Here is a 13,167-nt window from a genome sequence, read left to right on the forward strand (position 1 = left end):
CAAGTCGGTCTATTAATGTGTTTAAATGACTATTTCTTGTAGTTTTTTTACTACACTTTTTTATTGTCAAAAAGCTATTTTAAGGGTTCTTTCAAGATCTGAAAGATTTTGATACTGTCTTGTTCAACATTATACAGAAATCTCTGAATCTCCCCCTCAGTGTAACAGATAGCCTCAGACCCCATTGAGACGTTCCCCTTGGACTGACTCTTTTGTATTTGTTTTAGAGTTAAGATCCAGGAATGAATATCGGCTGGATGCGAAAGTATAGGAATTGGTAGACATTGTTCTATATAAAAATTAACAGGCATAGGAGGAGTTGGTTGGTAAATATCAGAACTAACTCTCTGCTAAGTCAGACGAGCCTCTGCATCTGCTAGTCTAGCTTCGAGGTCTTTAACATGGGCCCCTAAGTCGGCCGGCATGGTTTTAAATTTAAGGCTAGGAAATAGAGACTGCTTAACGAAATATTAGAAAGGAGTTTCTAAAGAGTAGTCAACAACACCGTGAGTAGCTGCCATCAATGGGAAGTATGGTGTATTTCTCTAGAGAAATACCGTCTTTTTGGTCCCCAGTGGGGGGGTGATCAAGCCTCCACGAGGACAAGACCTTGGGTAGCGTGGTAGGCAGGATTCGTATCTACTCAAGATGTTGCTAAAACTACTTTAATAAACAAATAAACAAAATACAATACTAGAGTACACTCGTGAACAGTCTTCTTGAAGCCGTAGAGAATCCGAGCTATAGTCAACTGCACCGGCTGGCACAGTTGATTTGGAGGTGGCTGCTGCACTTTCCAAGCTCACCGTCTATAGTTGGCTAGTGGAGGTTACTGGAACTCTCCGACGGCAGTGATGTGGAGGTTTTTGTTAAACTCTCCCAGCGCACCGTATTTTATAGAAAGGTGGAGGTTGCTCGAACTCTCCCAGCGGTGTTCCTCTAACCACTTGTCACTGTTGGTTCTCAAAGCTGAACTGTCCACAAGTTGTCTTTTCCCCCTTCTTATCTTCCAAGGACCAAGCATACAATTCTGGTTCCATGACCCCCAAAGTAGCCTCTAATTGGCTGGCAGGTTTTTAGTCATTTGATCCACTGCCTTGAATAGAAAAGAAGGCAGAAACAAGTACATAAAACAACACATACCCAACTATACCCTTGAAGTGGAACATGCACTAAATACCAAAAATATACCCTTAACGTAATAAAACACTAAATACGAGAAATACACTTATATCTAACTTGCGTAAGCCTAGCAACAATCTTTACACAGGTACCAGTCATTCGTTCTGTCCTCAAAGATATCTGGTTTAATTCCAGTTAGGAGGTTTGAGCGAGGGGGTTTGAAGTTGAGTTATTGAGATTTGAGTGAGGAGGTTCACCAACTTCAAACTTAGTCGATGGAAGTGATAATAGCAGCTGCATAGAGTTATCCTGGAGTAATGAAGAATTACGCATTGAACCAAACCTTAATGATTTCGCTTGTGTAATTACCAATACGAAAAGCCAAATGACAACTCAATTTTTAAATTGACAAGAAAAAATAAATTTTATATTCGATTTGACACTTTTATTGTCAATATGCGTGATTGTGGTCATACCAATTCAGGATAATGTATCTTGCTTGAGCAGGAGGTCTTCTTCCTCCCTCTTAAAGGGGTATCAGTAGCTTATTTTTTTAAATCCAACATAATGGTCAATTAAAATGAATATAGTTTATTTCTACAAACTAGTTTACCCACAGTGGTTGCAGTAAGCAGTAAATTATTTATGCACTCAAATTTTTATTTTTCTGCTGGAGGGGCAGAGTAGGGTATGTTAAGATGACCTTTTGCAAGGTCTCAAACCACAAGACGAATAGCCCCTCATGCAAAAGAACAGAAACCGGTTTTTACAGACGCACAATTTTAGCAGGGCGCAGCCTAGTGAAAAATATAAGAGTTTATAGGAAAAATCTTATGAATTCTAATATTCCTGGGTAAGGTCTGATTCCCCCTCTCAGTAAGTAGGCATCAAAGATGTTATCTAATTCTTTTCTTGGAGAACCGACATTGAAGTTCTAGGAGAGCAAAAATCGAGAAAAATTATACTTTTATCCACTAACTATGCTTTCAATCTCTTATTTCAACATTAGGGGGGATGCAACCCCCCTTCATTAAAATATGATTGGTAGGCATGACATAACCATTTGTATATAAAATGCTATCGCCAGGGATGCAGCCAGGAGTTTGTTCTGGGAAGGAAGCGTTTATTTTGTTTAAGATTTTTTTAGAGCTTAGGTATGTATTGACAAGGGCAGCTTTTTACTTACCATTCATTGGCATGAACGGTTTGATGCAGTAGGTGAAATTTTTCTGCTGGGTTTTTAGATAAGTTAACAATAAAAATTAATTTCTCGTCCACTAAATAACATTACAAGTGGAGTAATATAACAAAAGCAAGAATTGCCAAAAAAATCGCACTTACTAGTAGAGCATACGGATTAAATGGTTGAAAGGACCGAAGGAAAAACCCCATTTTCATTCAGCTTGGTACTTAGAGACTCAAAAAATGAAAGTATATCAGTCTCACCATATGATAGGCGTTCCCTAAGTAAAGAACGATGTGGGCACAATGTATTGTTTATTTCTTGGGCTTAGACCAGGGCACTTCGTATCGAAGGAGTTGTCGTAAAAACTTCAAAAAGGGCTCATTCGATTGGAAATTGGAGTGGCTAGTGCCCTTTTTAACAGTCCAAAGTGATTGGAGGGTAACTAGCCCCCCCCCACCATGCCCATCATTCCCCCAAACACATCCAATCAAAATTTTGAGATAGCCGTTTTGTTCAGCGTAGTTGATTTCCAGATAGAAAATATATTTTTCAATCCCCCACAACCCTCAGGGCAAGGGTTTTAAGCTATGCCCTGGGAGCATATAAGAACGATGTTGGCACAGTGTATTATTTATTATTTTTTTCTTTAGACCAGGGCACTTCGTATCGAAGAAGTTGTCGTAGAAACTTTGAAAATGGCTCATTCAATTGGAAATTGGAGTGGCTTGTGCCCTTTTTAATAGTCGAAAGTGATAGGAGGGTAAATAGCCCCCCCCCACCACGCCCATCATTCCCCCAAACACATCCAATCAAAATTTTGAGACAGCCATTTTGTTCAGCATAGTTGATTTCCAGATGGAAAATATATTTTTCAATCTCCCACAACCCTCAGGGCAAGGGTTTTAAGTTATGCCCTGGGGGCATATAAGAACGATGTCGGCACAATGTATTATTTATTATTTTTTTCTTTAGACCAGGGCACTTCGTATCGAAGAAGTTGTCGTAGAAACTTCGAAAAAGGCTCATTCAATTGGAAATTGGAGTGACTTGTGCCCTTTTTAATAGTCGAAAGTGATAGGAGGGTAAATAGCCCCCCCCCACCACGCCCATCATTCCCCCAAACACATCCAATCAAAATTTTGAGATAGCCGTTTTGTTCAGCGTAGTTGATTTCCAGATAGAAAATATATTTTTCAATCCCCCACAGCCCTCAGGGCAATGGTTTTGACTTATACCCTGTAGGCATATAAGAGCGATTTCGGCAAAATGTATTATTTATTATTTTTTTCTTTAGAGCAGGACCCTTCGCATCAAAGATGTTGCCGCAGAAACTTCGAAAAAGGCCTCATTCAATTGGAAATTGGAGTGACTTGTGCCAATTTGAATAGTCGAAAGTGATTGGAAGGTAACTAACACCCCTTCCACGCCCACCATTTCCCGAAACACATCCAATCAAAATTTTGAGATGGCCATTTTATTCAGCGTAGTTGATTTCCAGATAGAAAATATGTTTTTGAGGAGGTCACTCTCCCACAACCCTCAGGGCAAGGGTTTTAAGTTATGCCCTGGGGGCATATAAGAACGATGTTGGCACAATGTATTTTTTTTCTTTAGACCAGGGCACTTTGTATCCAAGAAGTTGTCGTAGAAACTTCGAAAAGGGCTCATTCAGTTGGAAATCGGAGTGGCTTGTGCCCTTTTTAATAGTCGAAAGTGATTGGATGGCAACTAACACCACTTACACGCCCACGATTTCCCGAATCACATCCAATCAAAATTTTGAGATAGCCATTTTGTTCATCGTAGTTGATTTTCAGATAGAAATTATGTTTTTGAGGAGGACACTCCCCCACAGCCCTCAGGGCAAGGGTTGTAAGTTATGTCCTGGGGGCTTATAAGGTTTTTATAGAAGGCTTTGTCGCAGGAACTTTAAAAAAGCCTCATTTGATTGGAAATTCAAAGGGCTAGTGCCCTTTTTAATAGTCAAAAGTGATTGGAGGGCAACAAACTCCCTCCCCCCCCCTTTCACGCCCACCATTTCCGCAAGCACATCCAATCAAAATGTAAAGATAGCCATTCTGTTGAAAGTAGTTAAAATTTCTAGAAATAAGGTCTTTGAGGATGACAACCCCTCACAGCCCTCAAGGTAATGGTTGTAAGTTATGCCCTGGGGGCATATAAGGTTTTTATTGAACGCGTTGTCGTAGAAACTTCAAAATAGGCTCATTCGACTGGGAATTGAAATGGCTAATGCCATTTTTAATAGTCGAAAGGATTTAAAGGCAAATAGCACCCCTTCCATGCCCACCATTTCCCAAAACTCATCTAATCAAAATTTTGAGATATCCTTGTTGTTCCACACAGTTTAAAGTTTAGAAATTTATACCTTTGAGCAGGACAATCCCCCTACAGTCTTCAGGACAAGGGTTAAAAGTTATGCCCTGGGGGAATATAAGTTTTGATTGAAATCTTTGTCCTAGAAACTTGGAAAAGGGCTCATTCGATTGCAAATTCAAAGGGCTGGTGCCCTTTTTAATAGTCGAAAGGGATTTGAGGGCAATCAACCCCCTTCTTTCGCCCACCTTTTCCCCAAACATACTCTATTAAAATTTCGAGAGTGTCATTTTGTTGAACATAATTAATTGCCAGAAAAAATTTACATTTCTGAGGAGGACACTCCCCCACAGTCCTCAGGGCCAGGGTGGTCGGTTATGCCCTCGTGGCACATGAGATTTTTATATACACTGTTATCGTAGAAACTTCAAAAAAGGTTCATTAGATTGGAAATTGAAAGGGCTGCTGCCCTTTTTAATAGTCGAAAGTGATTGGAGGGCAACTAACCCCCCTCTCACGCCCACCTTTTCCCCCAACACATCCCACATGTTTCCCCCAAAACACGTCCAATCAAAATTTTAAGATAGCTATTTTGTTCAACGTAGTTGAAAGTTCTGGAAATTAGGTCCTTGAGGAGACAACCCCCCCCCCCCCACAGCCCTCAAAGCGAGGGTTGTAAGTTATGCCCTTGGGGCATATAAGGTTTCTATAGAACGTGTTGTCGTAGAAACTTCAAGAAGGGCTCAATCGATTGGAAATTGGAATAGCTAGTGTCCTTTTAATTGTCAAAAGTAATTGGAAGGCAACTAACACCCATTCCACGCCTACTATTTCCCCAAAAACATCCAATTGAAATTTTGGGATAGCCATTTTTTTTCCACGCAGTTTAAAGTTCAGGAAATTATACCTTTGATCAGAGCTCTCCACCCAAAGTCATCAGGGCAAGGGTTATAAGCTATGTACTGGGGGCATATAAATTTTTATTGAAATCTTTGTTGTAGAAACTTGAAGAAGGGCTCATTCAATTGGAAATTCAAAGGGCTAGTGCCCTTTTTATAAGTATCGAAACTGATTTGAGGGCAACTAACCCCCCTCTCTCGCCCACATTTTCCTCAAACACATCTAATCATAATTTTTGTATACCCATTTTATTCAACGTAGTTGAAAGTCTTGGAAAAGGATGACAACACCTCCACCCCTACAGCCGTCAGGGTAAGGGTCGTAAGTTATGCCCTGGGGGTATATAAGGTATTTTATAGAAAGTGATGTTGTAGAAACTTCAAAAAGGGCTCATTCAATTGGAAATTGAAAGGTCTAGTGCCCTTTTAATAGTCGAAAGTGATTAAAGGGCAACTAACCCCCCCTCACACCCACCATTTCCCCAAACACATCAAATCAAAATTTTGAGATATCCATTTTGTTCAACGTAGTCGAAAGTTCTGGAAATTAGGTCTTTTAGGATGATAACGCCATCAGAACCCTCAGTGCAAGGGTTGTAAGTTATGCCCTGGGGACATATAAGGCTTATATAGAAAGTTGTTGTAGAAATTCAAAAAGGGCTCATTGGATTGGAAATTGAAATTGCCCTTTTTAATAGTCGAAAGTGACTTTAGAGTAATTAGCCCCCCTCTCTCGATCACCATTTCCCCAAACACATTCAATCAAAGTTCAGAGATAGCCAATTTCTTCAACGTAGTTGAAAGTTCTGGAAATTATGTATTTAGGGATGACAAACACCCCAGAGCCCCAAGAGTAAAGGTTGTAAGTTATGCCCTGGGGGCATATCGGGTTTTTATAGAGAGAGTTGTCGTAAAAACTTCAAAAGGGGCTCATTCAATTGGAAATTGAGAGGGCTAGTGCCCTTTTTAATAGTTGAAAGTGATTGGAGCGTAACTAGCCCCCCTCTCACCCCCACTATATCCCCAAACACCTCCGATCAAAATTTTCCGATATTCATTTTGTTCAACGGTACAGAAAGTTCTGGAAATTATGTCTTTGAGGATGACACCCTCCCCCCAGCCCTCGGGGCAAGGTTTGTAAGTTATACCTTGTATAAGGTTTTTATTGAATGCGTTGTCGTAGAAACTTCAAAAGGGCTCATTTGATTGGCAATTGAAAGGGCTAGTGCCTTTTTAATAGTTGAAAGTGATGCAAGAGTGACTAACGCCCCTCTCATGAACACCATTTTCCCAGACACATCCAATCAAAATTTTGAGATAGCCATTTTGTTTAACGTAGTTGAAAGTTCTGGAAATTAGGTCTTAGAGGATGACAACCACCCTCACAGCCCTTAGGGTAAAGGTTGTAATTTATGACCTGGGGCATATAAGGTGTTTATAGAAAGCATTGTCGTAGAAACTAAAAAAGGGCTCCTTCGATTGGAAATCGAAAGGCCTTGTGCCCTTTTTAATAGTCGAAAGTTATTGGAAGGCTCGACATTTTTATAGTAAAGATCGAGGTGGGTATAATGTATTATTTTGTTGTTGCTGTTGTTGTTTAGACCAGGGTTTATAAAGTCTTTATAGAAAGTGTTGTCGTAGGAACTTCAAAAAGGGCTCATTCGATTGAAAATAGAAAGGGCTGATGCCCTTTTTAATATTCTAAAGTGATTGGAGGGAAACTAATCCCCCTTCCACGCCCACTCTTCCATTTGCCTTTATGTTTAAAAACTAAATGTTGCAATATGATTAAATCAAGATGCGGTGTGTTACCCCAAATTCTAAGTTAGACACTTTAGCCATATACCAACAGAAATTGACGATATTATGATCAAACTTTCGGGGATACTCCTGTTCTTAAGATTTAACTAAATAAAAGAAGCGCAAGTGCTCTCAGGCTATCAAATAAAGTATACAGATTTTTTTGTGTATGGTATCAAGTTTTCCGTTTCAGGTCAACTAGAGGAGGTATGAAACTAAATTAAACAGTACTTTGTATCCAGAATTTTAAAAGGGTGTATGTTGTTAAAAATTGCTGAAAATGTTTCTCCAGCATACAAATAGCACGCCAAACTATAAAGTCTTAAAAAATGAAAATATTTAAAGTATTATTTTCTTTTTCTCTGAAAAGACTTTGTCAATATAAAACGAACAGAAATTAATTAAAATAAACTTTTTCACAAAATAAGTTTTTCAAAGAAAATTAAAGAACTCCATTAAACAAAAAATGAGGAAAAATAAAATAAAATAATCTACCAAGCGTGAAACTATCACAAATCAGCATCGATGAATAAATGAAACCCAAAATGGACAGAAATTGCAATAAATAACCGAGTCAAACTCAAAACGAGCAGAAATTAACATAAGTTGGGCTCAAAACCCCTATGCCTTCCCAAGGCCAGAACATAATTTGCACTTTACTGAAAAAATAAAATGAATGTGCATTGTCCAGTTAATATACATATACTGATATTTAGTAATCAAAATGTTAATATTATTTGATTTATTAAAGTTATAAAAGTAAAAACATTTATATTTTTTTTTTATCTTCTTATATCTTTGGATAATAGCAGTGTTACAATACCATCAAGGAAGGTAAATAAAAAAAAAATTCAATATCTAATATAAAGTATGCCAACTTCTCGCGGGCTTTTTTTTCGGAAGTGAGTAAAGTCCCGTAAAAAACGAAACAGAATTATCACAAAAGCTTGAATATAGTTTAGCAAGAGCCTTCCAGAGTACCGCCCGCGGTATGGAACTATCTTAGTGTAGCCGACTTTAAGCTTTCCGTAAGCTGTGAACACAGGGCTGGTATACTTGTACATACATGAATTCCCAGCCACCTATGTGAAACAAAACAAATAGAAACAAAGGCCACAATTCAAGCTTTTAAAAACAGACTTAGAATTGAAAACTAAATATTCTTACTTCTCTTTATCTAACAGTTCATGGTAATTGTAAGTAAAGAGGGACTCGGCTGAAAAGTAGCCAAAATCTTAATAAACGGAATTTTTATACCAATAGAGACACCGAAAGAATCGAATTTTTATGTTGATTTCAAATATATAAGTTTCATCAACTTTAGTCTTACCCATCAAAAGTTACGAGTCTGAGAAAATATTCCCTATTTTCAAAAAAAGGGGAAACAATCCCTAAAAGTAATATAATCTTAAAGAAAATTACACCATCAGATTTAGCATATCAGATAACCCTACTGTAGAGGCTTCAAGCTCCTTCCTGCAAAATGTGGAATTTTGTATTTTTTTTCGCCAGAAGAAAGATCACGGATGCGTGTTTATATTGTTTTTGTTTGTTTATTTTTTCCCCAGGGGTGATCTTATCGAACCAGTGGTCCTAGAATATCGCGAAAGGGCTCATTCGAACGGAAATTAAAAGTTCTAGTGCCATTTTAAAGTGACCAAGAGTGACAAAGAGGGTAACTAGGCCCCCTCCCGCACTCATTTCTTCCAGAGTCACCCGGTCAAAATTTTAAGATAGCCATTTTGTGCAGCATGGTAAAACAAATCTAATAACTATGTCTTTATGATGACTCAATCCCCTAAAGTATCCGGGGGAAGGGTTCCAAGCTATGAGCTTTGCCCATTGTTTACATATAGTATTGGTTATTGGGGTGTATTAAATTAAAAAAACAAGTTTTACAACTGAAAGTAAGGAGCAATACTAAAATTTAAAACGAACGGAAATTATTACGTTCGGGATTGTTCCCTCCTCAACACCTCGCTCCTTACGATAAAGTTTTTTAGTATTTTTAAAAGCTTCCTATTGTTATAATTAAGCGGCCCTTGTGTTTCAGGAGTCGTTCTTAAGGAATGGGGACAAAATTCAAATTTTAGTGTAATGAGCGGGGTATTGAGGAGGGGGCAATCCCCTTCATATACGTAATAATTTCTGTTCGTTTTAAGTTTTAGTGTGGCTCCTTACTTTTAGTTTAAAAAACTTTTTTTTAAATTTAATTTATGATCGTTTTTAAGTAATGCCAGGAAATCTGGCTCCACCTCTATGGAGAGATCCCCCTCCCCACGGAAATATCCTATAGACAGTTCAATCCCGGTGAAAATTTACCCTGGAAAATTACCCTTTACAGCTCCACGAGTAAAATTGAGACAGAAAAGAGAACGCAAGACATTTAAAAAGAATTTTGTATAGGAATTCTGGCAAATTCCCCCAATGTATAATTTACACTTAATTACAAGTTCATCCCTGGAAACTTCCCTCCCTATAGAAAATTCACCTCTGGAAAGACCCCTTGTACAAAATTCACACCCCCCCCCCCCCAGCCGAAAATGTATACATACTTGACAATAACAAATGCTATGCGTAAAAAATAAGCAATTTTTATAACATAAAGCCCTTTTCCCTGGGGCTGTGGGGGAGTTATATTATTTCCAGAGGCATAATTATTGGGTCTTTCGACTATGATGAGCAAAAAGGCTATCTCAAAATTTTGATCGGGGCGGCTTTGGGAAAAAAAGGGCGGGGAGGGGGCCAGGTTGCCCTCCAATCTTTTTGGTCACTTAAAAAGGAACTAGAACTTTTAATTCCCGTTCGAATTACCACAGAGTTGATACGATCACCCCTGGAAAAAAAACAAACAAAAACAAATAAACACGCATCCATAATGTTTCTTCTGGCAAAAAATACAAAATTCCACATTTTTGCAGATAGGAGTTTGAAACCACTACTGTAGGGCTTTCTGATACGCTGAATCTGATGGTGATTTCCATTAAGATTCTAATAATTTTAGGAGGTGTTCCCCCTTTTTAAAAAAAAATAGGCACATTTTTTCAGGCTCGTAGCCTTTAATCGGTAAGACTAAACTTGATGAAACTTTTATATTTAAAATCAGCATAATAAGCCAATTCTTTTGACATATCTATTGGGTATCAAGACTCCGTTTTTTAGCGTTTCGGTTTACTATTGAGCCGGGTCGCTCCTTACTTACAGTTTGTTACCACGAACTGTTAGATATAGACGCTTTCAGGAAGGATTTTTTTTCTGGTGGGGACGAGGGTCGGGGAGAGGGAGTTACGTGAGAGGATTTTTCCACGGAGAAATTTATCATGGGGAAGGGAATTTTCCATGAAGGGGGCGCCGGATTTCCCTGCACTTTTTAAAAAACGCTCGGGAATTAAATACAAAAACAAGTTTTTCAAACTGAAAGTAAGGAGCAACATTAAAACTTAAAACGAACAGAAATTTTTATGTATATGAGGTTTTTCGCCCCCTCATCACTACCTCACTCTTTACACTTAAATTTTTTTTAGCGCTTTCAAAAGAGCTGTTTATTCCAATTAAATGGCCTTTGTGATTCAGGGGTCATTCTTAAAGAATTGGAAATTTGTACTATAATTTAATTTTAAATTAAAAATTTTCCTTTTTTCAATGTAATTAATCTAATGTAAAAATTCAGTAACATTTAATGTTAAATTTATAATTTAACATTAATTGATATACCAAACTTAATTGTATCAACTTGTTTATTTTAGCTCACAACTTCTATTGATTTTTTTTTATATTTAATTTTTGTAAGTTGAAATTCTTTTATATAAATAAAAGTATACAAAACTGATTCTTTTCCAGTTTACTATGGAGCAAACAATATCGATCCCTATTTCCACGGAGAAAGACGTACTGGAGAAACTTCATGAAGGAGAACCTTACGATATTATTTGCAACTCTTCCGATATAGAAGAAACAGTAATTGAAAAAATAGAAAATAGGAAAAATATTGAAGAAAATGAAGTCGACTCTGAAAAACCAAAAGCAAAAAAGGAATTTTTGAAAAGGAATTCATCAGCCGAAACTGACATTTCTACTGAAAATTCTGAAAATCAGTTAACGTTGACTAGTATAACAGGTAGGCCGTTACTTAAACCTAATAAAGTCAACAAGAAAGTGGGGCAGTGTTTCAATTGGAGGTGCATATTTAAGAAGAAAAATGAAAAGAAGAAACTAACGGAAAAGGTATATAGATTGTTTCCATTACGATTTTGTTAACCATTAGCATCCACAAATATATATTTTGATGTCACACAAACAGATTTTTGGCTATTTACAAAAGACTCCGTCATACAGGGTTGCCACCTGATGAGAAAAAATCACTAGATTTTAGTGTTTTTTTTTGGTTGATTTAGTGATTTTTTTTCAATAATTTAGTAATTTATGCGCTGACTTAGTAAGTTTTCGTTTATGCTAGAAATAGTAATAAATCACTAGGGGTGGCAACCCTGCCGTCATATACTAATACAGTGTTTTCTGCAGTTTAATATAAAACACAAAATTAGGTATCTTAAAATTGTTTGAAAATAAAATATATTTCGAGAAACATTGACCTTTTAGGACGTAAAACACCAAAGAAAAAGAAGGAATACTCATAAAACATCGAATGACAAAAACTTTTCGTGGTTTTTTACTGGTTTAATTTCACAGAGGAGAACCAATCACATTAAATTTAACTTTCATTCCTTTAACTGGCTGAAATTTAAGTTTCACTTATTAATATACTATGACAAAACAATATAAGTACATATATTTATGTAGAAATTAAGGAACAATTTTATTCGCCTTATATTAACGAATATGGTACTCTGATAGCAGAATATTTTTCGGTGCTGGGTTGAACGGGGTAATCATAGGATCGGTAAAGGAAAAGCTGGACCTTTCGACTGAGGATTTTACTAAGCATTTCAGTGAGTGTTGATATTTTTCACCTAGACCTGTGGGTCCCAACCGATCTTGGATCATGCCACACTTAAAGCATTTCTAAAATCCTGATGCCCTCATGACATGTAAAGTTTGTTATTCAAAATTTTACGTGTTTTCAACTGAAGAAAGCTTGAAAGGCCTTTAATTCGGCATCTTTTGTGGGTCGTCCTCTAGGCGTAATTTATGCTAATGAAAAATATTGTCTGAATACAATACCTTTTATATAATGTATAACGTCATTGATACTATCTTGTATCTTTTTTTCTCTTTAAAAGCATTTGAATGTACCGTCATTTGCATGAAAATTGTTCTTCTTCAAAATTAACGCCCGTGCCACATTATGGTCACACTTGTCGATAAAATCAAAATTACGCACGACTACAGCGCCAATTACGTTCGCTGTTCGTAATTTCTCGAGTTGAACATTGTTCAACTTTCAAACATAAATTTCTTGACTGACCAATCAGAGTCAAGGCTTAAAGCATAATTTTTAAAACTAGAAGAAATGAAAACTTAGAACAGCGGTTATTCTATCTGGGAGAGGAATCTGACAAAAGTTAAGAAGACTTAGTATTAGCAGAGAAGAGTTGGACACAAGCTACTGTTGGTGCAAACTCTTTAAACTAATTTCTTGCAATTTCAATTTTTTGCTTTTTAAATACAAGTGTGACGCTAAAATCAAGAAAATTGTCTTGCCATTCGTGATATTTGGCTTTCTTTATCGACAGATATGACTATGATGTGGCACGGGCATAAGGCTCCAAAGTATAGTCAGCCGAAGGATGCGCATCCTGCGCATAACCCACCGAAATATTGTCATACCCCACCAATGGGGCCTGCGCCCCACGTTGGGAGTCACGA

This window comes from Artemia sp. Qi Xiang Cuo, unplaced genomic scaffold (genome assembly GCF_049724085.1).
Source record: "Artemia sp. Qi Xiang Cuo unplaced genomic scaffold, ASM4972408v1 HiC_scaffold_23, whole genome shotgun sequence".
In the NCBI taxonomy this organism is placed as follows: Eukaryota; Metazoa; Arthropoda; class Branchiopoda; order Anostraca; family Artemiidae; genus Artemia; species Artemia sp. Qi Xiang Cuo.